The sequence below is a fragment of the Octodon degus genome, unplaced genomic scaffold (genome assembly GCF_000260255.1).
Source record: "Octodon degus isolate 3935 unplaced genomic scaffold, OctDeg1.0 scaffold00229, whole genome shotgun sequence".
Lineage (NCBI taxonomy): Eukaryota > Metazoa > Chordata > Mammalia > Rodentia > Octodontidae > Octodon > Octodon degus.
The window spans coordinates 716,992-732,633 of record NW_004524805.1 but is presented as its reverse complement, the minus strand read 5'-3'; the positions used below and the strand labels follow the sequence as shown (position 1 = coordinate 732,633).

The 15,642-nt window shown below is 33.6% G+C and overlaps 1 protein-coding gene across 4 annotated transcripts in view; it reads left to right on the top strand.

Moving 5' to 3' along the window:
* Tab2 (TGF-beta activated kinase 1/MAP3K7 binding protein 2) overlaps positions 1-15,642 on the top strand; it is an 89,651-nt gene that overhangs the window by 29,725 nt on the left and 44,284 nt on the right. For 3 of the 4 annotated variants that reach the window (XM_023705773.1, XM_023705775.1, XM_023705776.1), the window contains exon 2: positions 173-321. The exons of the other annotated variant lie outside the window; for it this stretch is intronic. The gene's annotated coding sequence lies outside the window, so the exon portion shown is untranslated. The remainder of the gene's footprint in view (positions 1-172; positions 322-15,642) is intronic. 4 annotated transcript variants of the gene reach the window in all.

The window sequence follows — 15,642 nt, the reverse complement described above, 5'->3', positions numbered from 1 at the left end:
GAAAAAAAAAAAAAAAGAAAGAAAGAAAGAAAAAAACCTTTTCTACTTCATAATATTTTATGTTAGAGACTTTAGGAACTATTTCATTGCTATTAGATCTTACATTGTTACCTGGTCAGGTTTCTTACTTTGCCTACCTATAGTTTACTCTAGTTTCTCTTCTGCTTTCAAGGCTCCAGACCCAGTTCCTGGACCTGCCCTGGAAAAGAAGTATCCAGTAGAGATGAGCTCACTGCAGTTACTTAATTAAAAATTTGTAAGCTGCAAAAATGGCAGTGGGCCAGCCAAGAACAACTGCAGTTTGAATTTTTCTATTTCCAGGTATGCTAAAGTCCATGGCACCAGTCAAGATGCCTTAATATGAAATCTGTATGCTTTAATATGAAATCTATAACTACAGCTTTACTTTCAAAACTTGTAGTCTTCTTGCTTGAAACACAGTAGCATCACTAACATTTAGGTAATTAGTGGATAGTATTAACTTTATAAATTTTGTCTGGAATGTGTCTAACTTGTTTGCTAGTAGTAGCAAAATAATGCAAAAACTACTTATAAAAAAATAAATCTGAACTTAACTACTGAGTTACCCTCATAAGTGTACAAAAGGTATTCTGGTCCTAACTGAAAAGTAAACATTAATGTCAGCAGCAGTCCTTTAGGAGATTTACATACAAATAATAGAATAAAATTAGTGAAAGAAATTCTCTTGAGATCTTCATTTTTGCTAGATACTGATGTAATTAGTAGTCATAAATAATGTTTCTGAGTAGAGTCAAATAATATATCACAGATCTTTTATATGAAGAATTTAGCTATATTTTTAAATATAAGTGTATTTATCAATATGCTTAATATTGGCTAATATTTGATTGCTTTAAAAAGTCAGAGAAAAAAGTCATATAGTTGAAATTGTCCCAGATGTAACACAAAACTAACAACTGAGATTTTCTGATGCCTTAGATTTTTAACCAAGGAAAGTACTTGTGAATGGTCAGTTAGTTAAAGTCTATTAGCTTTTAAGGATATTTAATGCTTTTATTAGTTTAGCTTTAGAGACAGAATTAACCCATAAAAGATGATTGTGTATACTAAATGGGTAGATTATCATATATATAATTTTTTATTTTAAAATTCAGTTCCTCGATTACAAATTGTCCAAAATTAAACAGAGAAATTGTGTATCCCATTTATTAATTTTGACAGATGGTTCAAATATTGTAGTATATGCCTGACTCCTTTACATTTTTCTTCACTGTTAATGTATAATGACTTTGATATAAGGCAGTCTATTTAGCATTAGGTCACTGATGATTTACCACATTATTTGTTTGGTCTTAAAAGAATTATCTCATAGATGTTGATTTAAGACTCAAAAAGGGGCAATTAGCAGAGTTATTACTACTATTAGGTTAAATGGAAGGAGAAATTGAAGAAATTTTACATGAATATTAAGTCTGATTTTTCTCAGTAGTGAAATTTTCTCTATTATTGAAAGTTAATTTTGTGTAAAATACAGTATTAGGCACGATAGTGATGTAGAAATGAATAGGGTTTTTTTTCTGTGTGAGAGCTTATATACAAGCATAGTTCATCATCTGTGACCATGGGTTGGTTATACACCAGCCACAGACTGAAACTTAGGCATGGTGGTAAACGCCTGGATACCAGCACTCGAAGACTAAGGCAAGAAGATGGAAGGTTCAATCCCATCTTAGGCAATTTAGCAAGACCCTATCTTTAGAATATAAGATTTTCAAAAGAGCTGGGAATATAGTTTAGCATGAAGGCCCTGGGTTCAGTTTCTAGTACTGGAGTGAAAAAGTGGACCTAAAATGGTTGAATCTGTATTGAACATATATAAACTCTTGTCATTATTTTCTAAGTACTATATTACAATAGCTATTTACAGAGGATTTATATTGCACTAGGAATCATAAGTAATCTAGAGATGATTAAGAGAATGTGTGTAGATTACAGACAGACAGACACAGACAGACATCACAGTTTTATTTATTTGGAGGACATGGAGGCAGGGTCTCACTATTTAGTTCAGGCTGGCCTTGAGCTCACATGTAATCTGGGCTGGCTTCCAACTCATAGTGATCCTTCTGCCTCAGCCTCCCAAGTGCTGGGATTACAAGTATGTACCACAACACCCAGGACATTACTATTTTGTAAAAGGCACTTGAGCATCTATTGAGTCTGATAATCTTGGAGAGTCCTTGTACTCATCATCTTTGAATACTGAAGAACAACAAATATACCAGAGCATCAGCTTTCTGAAGGATGTAATGTTGCTACTTTGTCTTGAAGGATAAGGTTCTTCAGAGAAAGTGGCAACAGTATTTCTGCTATGTGTCCTAAAACTCTTCTCTAAAGATTCACTGTGCTTAGAGAATAGAGGGGATTTGCAGGGAAATGGAGCTATGTCACAGCATGTTTTTGAGTAACAGGTAAAGGAGTTTGAACTTAATTTAGTAGATAGTGAGAATCCTTTTGAAGATTTCTTGGTGCTAATGCATATAAAAGTCAGTAAGTCTTTGAAAAAAGCTGGCTGCAGTAGAGTGAATGTTGGAATAACAAAGTTTGAGTTTAGGCTGTAGTAATTTGTAATAAAGGGCAACATTTTTGTTCTGTTTGCCAGGCTAGAGTTTTACGTATAATTTCTCTGTAATCTTCGCTACAAGAATATGGTAAGAATTAACCAAAATAATATTACTAAGCACTTAGCATAGGATTTGGGCAATATAAGTTCTGAACCAGACTAAGGATAGTACAGGCTTAGAGGAAATAGTGTCTTGTCTACCTTTGTGTACAGTAACTTTTTATAAGAATGTGGTGTTCATTGGAAACTTAGAAGTTTAATAGCAGCAGTAAACTTATTTACTTTTATTCTCTTCCTCTTTCTTGTAATCAGTTAAACTCTCATTGGTGAATGGATGTAGCTTACTCAATTTGAGGACTTGAGAAAGTAGTTTACCTTGAGCTAGTCTTGGATGAAAAAAATTACCTAGATTTTTCCTTTTTAAACAAATGGGTTATAAATTAGGAAATTCATAAGTTTAGAAATGGTTAGTTGTGTACATAAACTTATGAGCTCATAAGTAATGCTTAAATTAAAACTTAACTCTCTCATCTTTTTTTTGTTTCTCATCTTTCTTATAGCCTCATAACTAAGCTGTTAACAGTTTCAGCATAAACAACATAGGCTTTAGGTTATTTGAAAATAGCTGTGGTTGGCTAAGTATAGATGCTTTCAAATAACATTCTTTCATACTCTGACTTTCCTATCCCACATATCAGAATGCAAGTAATGTTATGAGAAAATATAGAAAGAATAATAATAGAGAAGTTATTTATCCTCATGTAATTCTCTTTAGGTTGCTTATGTATATTCAGGTAATGTGTACAGTATTTTTTAAAAACTGAAATAGGACAGAACTGAAACTAATTCCTTTGGAACTTTTCCTGTGAATTCATATAAAAATATCTCTTAAAATATGTTTTCATCTTTGGTCATTATGCATGGAAACTGAATTTTGATTTTTAATAAAAAATGTCATATAGGTCTTTCTATAATTATTTATACATCTTACTCCTCTAAGAAAAAATAAAAGATGTGTGTGTTCCTTGTCACTATGCAATTATTTATTCGTCCTTGAATATTCAGATTGTTTTGATGATGCACATTAAGGTGACAATCCTTGTATGCACTTCCTTTTATACATATGTGTGTTTGTCTAAATTAGAGCTATAATTTCTATAGATACATAGATGAAAGAACTTTCAGTACTTTCTTATTAGTAACAGATACCCATTATACTATGTCTGATCCATGAATTTAAGCATCACACTACCAATGTTAGCATTATACACACATATACACACAGACACCCTGGCAGCTGGCCAGCAGACCATTCTGAGAAGATGTTAGCCAATAGCCGTGACATTAAAAACAGAATAAAGTTATATAACATGAACGGGAAAGAACATACAACTGAGAAAGAGATTGAACCCACATGGGGTTCAGTTGGTGAAATTTCTCATAGCTGCCTGTAAATCTTTATATTAAAGTGCCATTTTAAATTAATATTTAAGCAAATTATTAAAAATTTTATATTGTAATTGTTCATTGTAAATATTTGTGGTTGGTAGAAGATGAAAACTGGTTCTTTCAAGAGGTTTCATTTTCTCTCTTATTTTTTACCTATAGAAATAGCATATTAACATTTAACTCCTTTTTCTTTTTAGTTCTGACTTTTTTTTTTTTTTTTTCCCAGTACTAGGGATTGAACTCAGGTCCCTGAGCTTGCCAGGCAAGCACTTATTCTACTGAGCTATCTCCCTGGGCCCTTAACTCCTTTTTTTTATACAGATGATATTTATACCCAGGTTAAATTATACAAAAATTACAGCAAAAGGGAGCATTAAAAGGTAATGTTTCCATCTTAAAGCTCTAATTTATTGGAAAATAATTTCAAAATATAGATTGGAAAATACACGCAAGGTAGTCATTAATGTAATGTTTTGTCTCAGATTTATTGCACTTTTCTTAATTCTTAGAAAATAGTAGCACACCCCACAAAAACCACAGTGCCTAAGTTGCCAAGTGTGGCTAACTTCCACATTCCTTCTAGAAGAACTTATAACTGGTAAACCTTCAATCAAAAGAAGTGGTCAACATTCATAGCCCTGAAGCAATGCATTAAACGAGAAAATTGTGAAATTTTCCTAAGAGGAAATAGTGAGGATCACTTTTGTTACTTCATCTAGTAATATTTACTAGTAAATATTAGTAAAAAGATATTTCTTTAAAACATAAATTATTGGGTGAGGGATATAGTTCAGTGACACAGTGCCTGCCTGGCAAGCATGAGACTTGAGTTGAACTCCTGGTACCAAAAAGGAAGGAAGGAAGGAAGGAAGGAAGGAAGGAAGGAAGGAAGGAAGGAAGGAAGGAAGGATGGATTCCCAGCACATAAAGTTAAGATAATCTACTTTTTGGCATCATAATCCTTTGCTTCAAGTTTTTAAATAACACTAAAACTGAACATATTAAAATTAGAGGATTACATTTGTATGACCGATTTGGTAAGTTTCTTTTTTTTTTTTTTTTCTGCAAATATATGTAACATGATTCAGTATTACAACTATTCTAAGATAAAATTAATGCTGAAGGTTGACTATAATTTTCTGTTTATCTTAAATGGTAAGACTTGAACTTTACATTTTACTTACATAGCTATAATTCATTTATTTTATCTTAGAAAAATAATTTGCTATTATAGATTTCTTTGAAAGTGCTTTTGCCTTGATGGAATTGTAACATCATACTCTTAAAAGATATAATTCTAGTAATTTTCTGTAAAAATAAAGTTATTTTGTAGGTTAATGACATTGCTAAATTCTTTTAAAGTTAATTAAATGTGAAGTACACTAAGTATTACCTAAGTGGCATACGGTGGCATACGTGAATAATACATCAGTAAGGCTAAAATAGTTTATTACTAAGGTAATTCGATTCTAAAAGATTTCAAAATTTGCTTTAATTAAAAAATTGTAACATCAGCTAATCTGACATTGCATTAATTCTCTGTGAAGATCATTCACAGTAACTTATTATGTCTGATAATGTTAGCAAATTCACAGAGGAAATATGAATTATAGTTAGTATTAAGAAACTGTTAAGACTTTTTTTTTTTAGGACAGGGTGTACAGGTCTCACTGCATAGATTGGACTCTTAGTGATCCTCCTGTTTGCAGCTTCCTAAATGCTGGGATTACAGGCACATGCCACCACACCCAGTCTCAGTCGCTGTCTCAGTGTGCCCCGGGGCGGGGCTGGCAATGCAGGCTGGCCAGCAAACTCCCGGCCCCTGTGTCTGCCTAAACAGGCACTTTAATCTGCTGAGCTATTTGGCCAGCCCTTTGTTAAGAATATATTGACAATCAGATAGACAGAAACATTCTTTCTGTCTTTGCAGTGGTCATCCTATGGAGGTCATTGTTAACAATTGAGTTTTGACATATATCCACTTTATATGTATTCCTAAAAATAATTACAATGTGCACAAAAGCATGCCTACCAAAACAATATAGAGCTTATAGAAAAGCTTCATCAGTGAACATAAAAAATCAAGACAGGTTGGGGATGTGGCTCAGTGGTAGAGCACTTGCCTAGCACTAGCAAGGACCTGGTTTTGATCCCTAGTACTGCAAAATGAAGATAAGAGCCTTAGGCAGGTGTACTGGTGCACTTCTAGAATTCCAGCACACAGGAGGCTGTGGCAAAAGGATCACCGTGAATTGAAGTCCAGCCTGGGCAACATGCTGAGTTCAAGGCCATTCTGAACTATATTTGTAGAGTGACGCCCTGTCTCAAAAACATGAAGAAAGAGCCTTAAAAGAAAAAGATAATACTTGTTAAATGTTCAAAATGCGTAAACACAGCAGTAAATACTGTAGTTTGCCTTTAGAAAGACCTAAAGTTTACATGGGAAGGGGTGCGGCTTATAACAAAAAAAGTTGTAGAAGGAAAGTTGTATCATAAAATGTGGCTGGATATATTTCATCACAGATGAAATAGTAAGTGTTAAAAATATACTTTTTATGTATTTATATGTAGCTTATTTCAGCTGGATATAGTTTTTGTGTATTTATCTGGTGTTTTCCCCAAGTGAAGTAGTAGCAAAATGTACTTGATACTCAAATTAGTAGTATATCAATTGTGTTACAGCAAATTTGTCCTTTTGAAATAGATGCTGTAGCAGAACTGACAGCTGAAAGTAAGGGAAACACTTGAGTTTGGGTGACTGCTACTTTTTATAGTAGTCTTTAAAAGCTAGATGTATTCAGATGTTTAGAGATTTGTTGCAACAAATGTGTACTGAACATCTCTTTGCCATATACTAAATACTTTCATTACAACTGTGAACAAGATAGTCTCACCATTTTAGAGCTAACGTAACTTATATAAAGTATATTGCTTGTGTTCAGGGGTTGGTTATAAGAGGTAAATTGGATTGCTGGGTGGATGAAGTCTAGCAAAATTATCTTTTAACGTCTTAAATGATATACATTATAAAGTAACTTCCTAGGGTCCTGACCAACTCAGATTTCATGGTTTACAGAAAATATTATTATCGCTAATGGGAATTACGGAAGCCAGAATTAAATTTTAGGATATGTGTTGAAGTGGAAAGATATTCCCCTTACCTTGTCTGTGAACTGAGTGAAAAGCTAAGGCAATTGACTAGTGAGTATTACCTATTTGCTCATACTGTTCTTTAATATTAAACATGAACTGTTTTTCTTTGTTAAAGATAAATTTGAGTAAAATAGTCATATAAGAATGGAACAGGGCTGGGGAGATGGCTCAGTGGAATAAGTGCTTCCCTGGCAAGCACAAGGGCCTGAGTTCAATCCCCGGTTCTGAAAAAGAAGAAAAAAAAAAAAAAAAGAAAAGAGAAAAAAAAAATGGAGCAAAGATAAAATGATAAATATGTATCTTGATATAATAATGTTAAAACTTATTTCCAAGCCTTCTCTGAAATAAATAAATAAATTACTAAACACAGTAAGGCTTCATTGGCCATTCTCATCGTCTGTAAAAACTCCTTACAGCCAACATCTTTATAATCTTCTTTCCTCTTGCCCCAAACCCATTACTGACCCGTTATTTCTAGAATTTATCTACGTTGGGTTCCCTTGTTTTAACTTCTTACTTAAATATCTGCTTCAGGGCTCTGCCATTCTATCCCTCAATCCAGAAGGATCCTTAACATACCTGCAGCACAATTTATATTATTTTCCTAGCATTTATGCACAATGTAGTATTGTTGGTTTTTCCAGTAGTTTTCTCTGAGCTCATTTACACTAGTTATTTGTCTCATATACACCAAAAAAGAAGTCCTCAAAGGTTCATTCAGCTTCAGTGTTCTGCATCCAGCATAGTATACAGCCCTATTTGCTAAAATTTTCTGTTTTTTAAATCCATAGTATTTAAAATAATTAATATTACTGTTACCTTGTATACTATTAATCTTTGTTGTGTTTCCACTAATCTTTGAAGTTTTGAGTTGCCTTTTCCATTTTACAAAGAACAAGGTGCTAATATCACTATCTTATTGGAATATATACTTATTTGTTATATACTTTGTTACTTTAGATAGGTGGCCAGTTACTGTATAAGATAGCTATTTTCCATTATCACCATTTTTTAGAAGAGGAAACTGAAGCACAAATTAAATGATTTGCCCAGGAGGACACTAAAGGTGGTATATTATGCTTCATAAATGTGGAATCCTAAAATTTTTACCAAACTACCACTATGTGTTAAATGTATTTTGAACTATATTTCATATATATTATTTCATTTAGTTGTAAATAAGACAGTACCCATTTATATGGAATTGAGATTGAAATGTTTAGCAGTGTGAAGTTACCTGTGTTTGGTTTTTTTGGTTTTTTTTTTTCACCAAAACCTTTTAGACATAGCTAAAGTAGAATATTGTTTATTTTAAAATTTGCACTGAGGAAATTCTCCTCTTTAGGAAAATTTATGCCTGTCTCAGAATGCTTTATTTACTCACAATTTTTTCTATAAAAGTTTCAAATAATAAGGCCAGGTATAGCTTAATTGTAGTTTGTTTGCATAGATATATGTGCCTTGGATTCAATAGTACAAATCAGTACTTAGTTGAGTTAAAGTTTTGTAAATTTGAGTAGTTTATACAAAGAACATTAACAGTTACTTTTATTTTAAAAGTTGAATTTCACTGAGCATAGTGGCTCACACCTGTAATCTCAGCACTCCGGAGGCTGAGGCAGGGAGATCGTCACAGGTTTGAGCCCAACCTGGGTTACATAGTGTGTTCAAGACCAGCGTAAACTATGTAGCAAGACCCTGTCTCAAAACAGTTAAAAAAAAAAAAAAAAAGTTATATTGCCCGTGGTTCCACTTTGCTCTACCATTTGCTTTTTTATAGTACTCCTTGGTAGTAAACATACAGTTTGTATTATACAGTATATGAGCTTCATTTTTAGTTGCTATAAAGTTAACATGTTTATTGTCAATTTGTCCAGAGCTACTAGATACATATTGCAGGGCCCATTTGTATACACTTACAGAGGAATGTTCCCTTCTACTAGTTGTTTCTTTCCAGTAGCATCAAATTTTTGAAAAATTTCTAACTGTTCCTGTTAGAGGCTTGTTGATAATTGACTTATTTTAATGATCTTCTTTTATTCCATTGCTTCTAGCCTGTTTTTTTTAACTAACAAAATTCCACAATGTTTTTCATCTGTTTTCCTTATGTTAGTGCTACAACCTCTTCTAAGTTAGAAGTCTTTTGACTGCAGTCAACTTGGTTTTTGTTTAGTCTTTTCCCTACCTTCCATTCACTGTATTACCAACTAGAAGCCCTACAGGAATAGGAGTAAACTTTACTTGAAAACAAAGTAGGTTCATAGCAGAGTCATTAAAGTGTCTAGATCCTATTTTCAGAGTCTCTGATACAGTGGTCCACAGACTGAAGAGTTGCCCTAGGAAGCACAGCCTTTTTCTGATGAGAAAACTACCTTTTTTTTGTTCAAAAATACAAAAATCTTTTAAGGTTTGACCCTTCTTTTCTTTCTGTTGAAACACCAAATGGGTAGTCCTAGGTGGTTTGCTATGAAATATGTGCAGTTTTCTGTGCAGCTTTATCTACAGCAGATTACAAAGTCAAATACACAGCTTTCATTTTTTAGAGATTCCCAAATTGATTATCTGTAGATTGGCTACATCAGTACCGATTGCACTATCAGTACTTTACTGTACCTCTTTCCTTTTACCTTTACCGTAGGATGTATTAATATACATTTTCCAGGAAACTTTTTTTTCTTTGTTTCTGGTACCAAGGATATAACTTTGGACCTTGTACTTGCCAGGCAGGTGCTTATGTCACTGAGCTATCTCCCTGGTCCTTAATGTACATTTTGATTTTTTTCCTCCCCTAGGATGTTAGTCCTCAAACCTAGGAATTCAGGGCCATCCTGATTGCTCAACGGACTAAAGTGCCTGCTTAAGCAGATAGCAGTGGCCAGGGTTCAATCCCCATCATGTAGTGCCAGCCCTGCCCCTGGGGCATGCTGAAACTGCAATTGAGACTGGGCATAGTGGTGCATTCCTGTAATCATAGCACTTGGGAGGCTGTAAACAGGAGAATCAATACTAGTCCAGTCTACGTAATGAGACCCTGAACACCCTGTAGACCATGCTCTAAATACAGAAGAAGAAAAAAGAAAAAAACCTAGGAATTCACACATATTAGCATTCTAAACATTCTACCACTAAGCTAGATCCCCAGTCTTCCATCATTTTTTAATGGATCAAAAGTTTCTATGGAAAAAAAAAAAAAAAGTTTCTATGATCCTACCACTGTTACGCAAAATTTTTCAGTTTACTTTCCTTCATCTTAATTTTTCCCCACCAAAAATGACTTACGTGACAATATGTTTTTGGTTTTTGCTAAAAGTTATATAATCATTTTCTTGGATTCTTCTATGTTTTTGTGTTTTAGTGACCTTGTAAGAGTCAAGAATTGATAGATTGCAACTAGTGTAGCAGCTCTCCCAAAAGATAGGCTCTTTGGTTCTTTCTAGGTGTTTGCTGTTAGAAAACTATGTCTTGAGCGTTCTTTTGCATAGATTTTAAATGTATGTCAAATTAGTTCCTAAGACAGGTTCCTAAGTCAGAAGATACTACTCTTTTGATTACCTTATTTATATGACAGCATTTCCCCCATGTGTTTTCTGCTTCGAGATGTTTACAGATAAATGGAATACTACCCAATTAAGTTTGAGAAATATTACATCTGCCACTACCATCCAGTAGTCACAATATGTAGTAAAGTTGAGGAGTAAAGAAACTTGTTTAACTTTAAGGAGTAGCATTTCTCAAACATTAACACAAAAAACTTGGCTTTCCATGTAGCTCAGTAACATCCCTTGTAATGAACGTAGAGAGATGTAAATAACAAAAGGAGTGATACATTGAAACTGCACATAAATTTCTTTAAGTTGGAATTACTGAATTGTTTTTACTACTTAATATTATTCCCCGCTGTTTTAAAGAATACCAAATGTTCAGGCCAGTGACATAGCTCAGTGATACAGTGCCTACCTGGCAAGCGCAAGGTCTATGTTTGATTCACAGTACAAAAAAAAAAACAAATTTCATTTCTAACAAATAGTAATAAATGTCTTTAACAGGTATTTACAGAAAACTTATAGCCTTCCTAAAAAATACATTGTGACTAAAAATGAGAGTTGACTGAAATTAAGACATATATATATATATATATATATATATATATACACACACATACATTTGGATCATTGAAATAAGTGATAGTTAAGATGAAGGTGTAGAAATAAGGTGAAACCTTATTCTATTGAGGCTGTTATAACAAAGTACTATAAACTGGGTAGCTTATACATAACAGGTCTATTTCTCACAATTGTGATGGCTAAGAATTCCAAGATCAAGAAGTCGGTCTAGAGTAGACCTGCTTTAAAGACACTAGTTCCATTTGAAGACTCCATTTTCATACTTATCACCTCCCAAAGGAGAACCTATAGTCTGTCTCTTCCACATACCATTAAAATCCCTATTTCAGTGCCTCCAGTTCTAGGAACTATTGCCCCTCTCCTGGCCAGCTACTTGCTACTCCATAAAATACAGCATCTTGACTACTTGCTCATATTGTATTGGCTTTTAATCCCATCATTGTTTAGGTAACCGGGGAGTTTTTAAATTTCTGGTGCTGTTGTGTATTGAAATAAATGGGGGTTTTTTTTGTTTTTTTTTTGTTTGTTTGTTTTTTTTAGTTTTTATTTATGATGGAAGAGATTCTGAATTTTTCTAAATACATGTTTAGTACATCTAAATGCAAGTGCAAGTGTTCCCCTGTAACTGTACAGTATTACATATAAGCTATTACATATTTATACTTATATAAATGCAAGTATACTTAAACTACCTTCATAGTAAAGCCAGCTATATAACTGCTATATTTCATTTTTCAACACAGTTAAATCTTGGATTGCAGGTAACATGGTCTGTGAGTGTTCTACAAGGCAAACAAATATTTCTAAGAATTTTAATTTGATAAACAAGCAGTGTCTTACAGTTCAAGTAGTAAGTAGTCATGCCAGATGTCACGTGATCACAGCTGATTTCTTTTTCTTTGCTTTGATATACAAGTGCTTTGGATTAAGAGCAGAGCAAATTCTGTCAAACAAGATTTTACTGTATTTAAAAATCTTGCACCAATTCTCTTAAGTGCTTGTAGTATCTCGGTGTTTTATTGGTGTGTATCAGATTTTTGCATTAGAAGATGATAACATTTTAAAGTAATGGCAAAATTATAATTTGCCTAGACTTTGGAACAACTTAGCACAATACAGTGGTACCTCCATTCACAAATTTAATTTGTTCCACGATTCTTGGAAAGAATTGGCCTTGGTTGTGTTCATTACCTGATATAAAGTTCACAAACAAAAAATTTTTCTTGATGCTTCTGTTAGCAAACCAAATTTTTCACAAAATGTTTGTAAACCAAGATACCATTGTAACTATTTCATGAACTCTGTTCTGTCTGGCTTGTAGATTAGGAAAGGTGAGAATGGTCAGGAACAATCAACTCTAGGTGTTTATAGTAGATGGAAATTTAGGTACCAGAACTCCTAATGCTGGAAACATTTTCTAAGTATGATTTCTTTGTTCTTTGCTCAGAAAAACAATCATTTTTATATCTTAGCCATAGAAGGTATGTTTCTGCTTACTATGAAGAATAATTTTCCAAATATGCTTGTTAAGGTACTTCTTGGTTTCACTTGGAAATTAAGCAAGTACCAGTTTGTTATAGTAATATATTTGGGTTGTCCTTACAAATCATTTAGTTCTCCACAAAGTCTGTTTTGAAAGTTATCTAGCATTCATCCTTAAAGTTTACTGTTGTTAGATACAGCATATGAGTTGAGTTTAGTGTTTCTCTTTTTGACACTTAAATTATGACTTTTTTTCCATAATTTTATTGATAAACAAATAGCAATGAGACCGTTTCAAATCAAATCGGTAGGACAGTTTCAATAATTAAAAATTATGACATTTTACTTTCTACTGGTTTCCATTGGTTTCTGATGAAAAGTCATAATTTACTCAAAGTGTTTTTACTGTATGTTAGATGTCATTTCTTTGGCTGTGTTTAAGATTTTGTTTTGCTCTGTTTTTCAGCAGTTTGACTATAATGTGCTTCTGTGTGGTTGTTTCTTTGTAGCTTATTGTTGTGGGTTTTGTTTTTGGTATGTGGAATTTTTTGGTTTGTTTGCTTGACGTTTGTTGATCTTAAACTTTTCTCTTTTTTTTTTCCAGAACCGGAGATTGAACTAAACATTTATTTTTTACTTGGGGAAATTTCTAACCATTTCTACTTAGGATATTTTTCCTATCTTATCCTCTGTCCCCTGTCCTTCTAATCTCTAATTACAGATAAATTGTTTTTTATACTTTCCCACAGAATTATAAGGTTCCGTACCTTTTTTCCCCAATCCTATTTTTTTTTCTAACTTTCAGATTACTTTGTCTTCAAGTTGACTGATTTTTCTGTTATTTCTAGTCTGTGTCTAAGGTCCCCCAGTGAATTAGGTATTTTATTTAATTCATTTCACATATTCATTTATAAGTTCTTGGATTTTCATTTGATTCTTCAGAAAGTTTGTTTCCTTGCTGAGAAATCCATACATATTTGCCCTTTCATGAGCATAATTAAGATAACTGCTTTAGAATTATTTTTCTTTTACCTCTTTTGAGGTATTTCTTTTATAGTACATTTGCAGTACATCTTTACAGTCCTTAGTGGAGTTGGCACATATGTTTAAGACTTCCTAAGTCCTTTTCTCTCCCTTGTCCCTTCTTTCCCCACTCATCTGTTGGACATATAGAATGCCTCCAATATTTAGCTATTCTAAACTGTGCTGCAACAAACATGGGTATTCATGTGCAAAGGATTTAGGGCTTCCTCTCTATGGTTTCACCTTTCAACTTTTTTGCTCATGCCAGAGCTTGTCCTTTGGTTCAGCAAACAAATAAAGATTATATTTTCTTCTGGATTTCAACTACCCAAACCAATTGGGCCTTCTTTCTGACTAAAAGTCACATAAAAATGGAAGATCATCCTTGCTATTCCCTCCTTCCAAATATTGACCTCACCATTTCTTTTCTGCCTTCCATTCATTGCTTTTTATACATTATCTCTTATCATATAATTGATATTCATGGAGAATACAAGAGTTGTTCAGCCAATGTAAATGTATACCTAATGAACAGTGGTAGCTGGGCAACAGTAACATACACTTTTAATTGCAGCTATTCAGGTGGCTGAACCAGGAAGACTGGGAGTAACAAGACTCTTTAAAAAAATAGGGGAGACAAAAAAATAAATAAATATAGGGGAGACAAGGAGATGTAGCTCATCAAAGGCCCTGGATTCAGTCCCCAGTATAGGGAATCAATGTAAGGATGTGACGGTGGGAGAGGGACAAAAATGTGGAAGCCTTTTAGATGGAAAAATTGGCCAGGGAAGCAATTTCTGAGGCGGTATCATATGATCAGAGACCTTAATGAAATAGGGAATATCTGAAGGAAACATGCAAGTATTTCAAGGAAAAATATTCTAAGCAGTAGGACCAATAAGTCAGAAAACCCAAAGGAAGGAATTTGAAAGAGTAAAAACAGAAGCAAGAAGTCTGGCCAAACAGCTTAGCGAATTAAAGTACCTGCAAGCAGGCACAGGGGCTGGGGGTAAGGCAATTGAGACTGGGTGTGGTGGCGTGTGTCTGTAATCCCTGCTCTTGGGAGGCTGTAAACAGGAGGATCACTGAGTCCTTTAGTAGTGAGACCCTGAACACCCTGTAGCCCCTTCCCTAAAATACAAAAAAAAAAAAAAAAAAAAAAAAACCCAGAAACAAAGTAACATACAATACATATGTTGCAGATTTTCAAAACAAGAATAGCTGATGAACAATGATTGATAAATTGTTTTTATTGTTGAATCTGTTGCTCAGATTAACAGATATAGCTATGCAAGACTGAATTGAAGAATGAATTCATATGATTGAATATGACCACATGCTTTCAAGAAATCTTAAATTTATGTTCTTGTCTTTATTACCTTTTTCTAAAAAAGTTAAAAATATTCTAAGTGAATTATGGTGACTCAGACAAAAACAGTTTAATGGTTGGGAAAAAGTGATCAGATTCAAAGTACTTTTTGTAGATAACAGACTTGATGGGAAATGTGGAATGGAAGAAAGACCCACTGGATGAGTGATAAAGTAGAAAAACGGGTGGGGGAGAGAGAGAGGGGGGAGGAGAGGGACACAGACAGACAGACAGACTTCTAGGAAATCTGTACTGCAAATAGCTTGATTTGGCAGTGATTTTTACCTGTAAGAGGAAACAAAACGGAAGTTACATCAGCAAAGTAATTCAGTAAAATTCACTTGAATGATAAAATATCTAATGACTTTATTCTCTTGGAGACTTGGGAATCTGTCATAAGCAAATGTACTTTTAAAATGCTCTCATCTATTATGCTA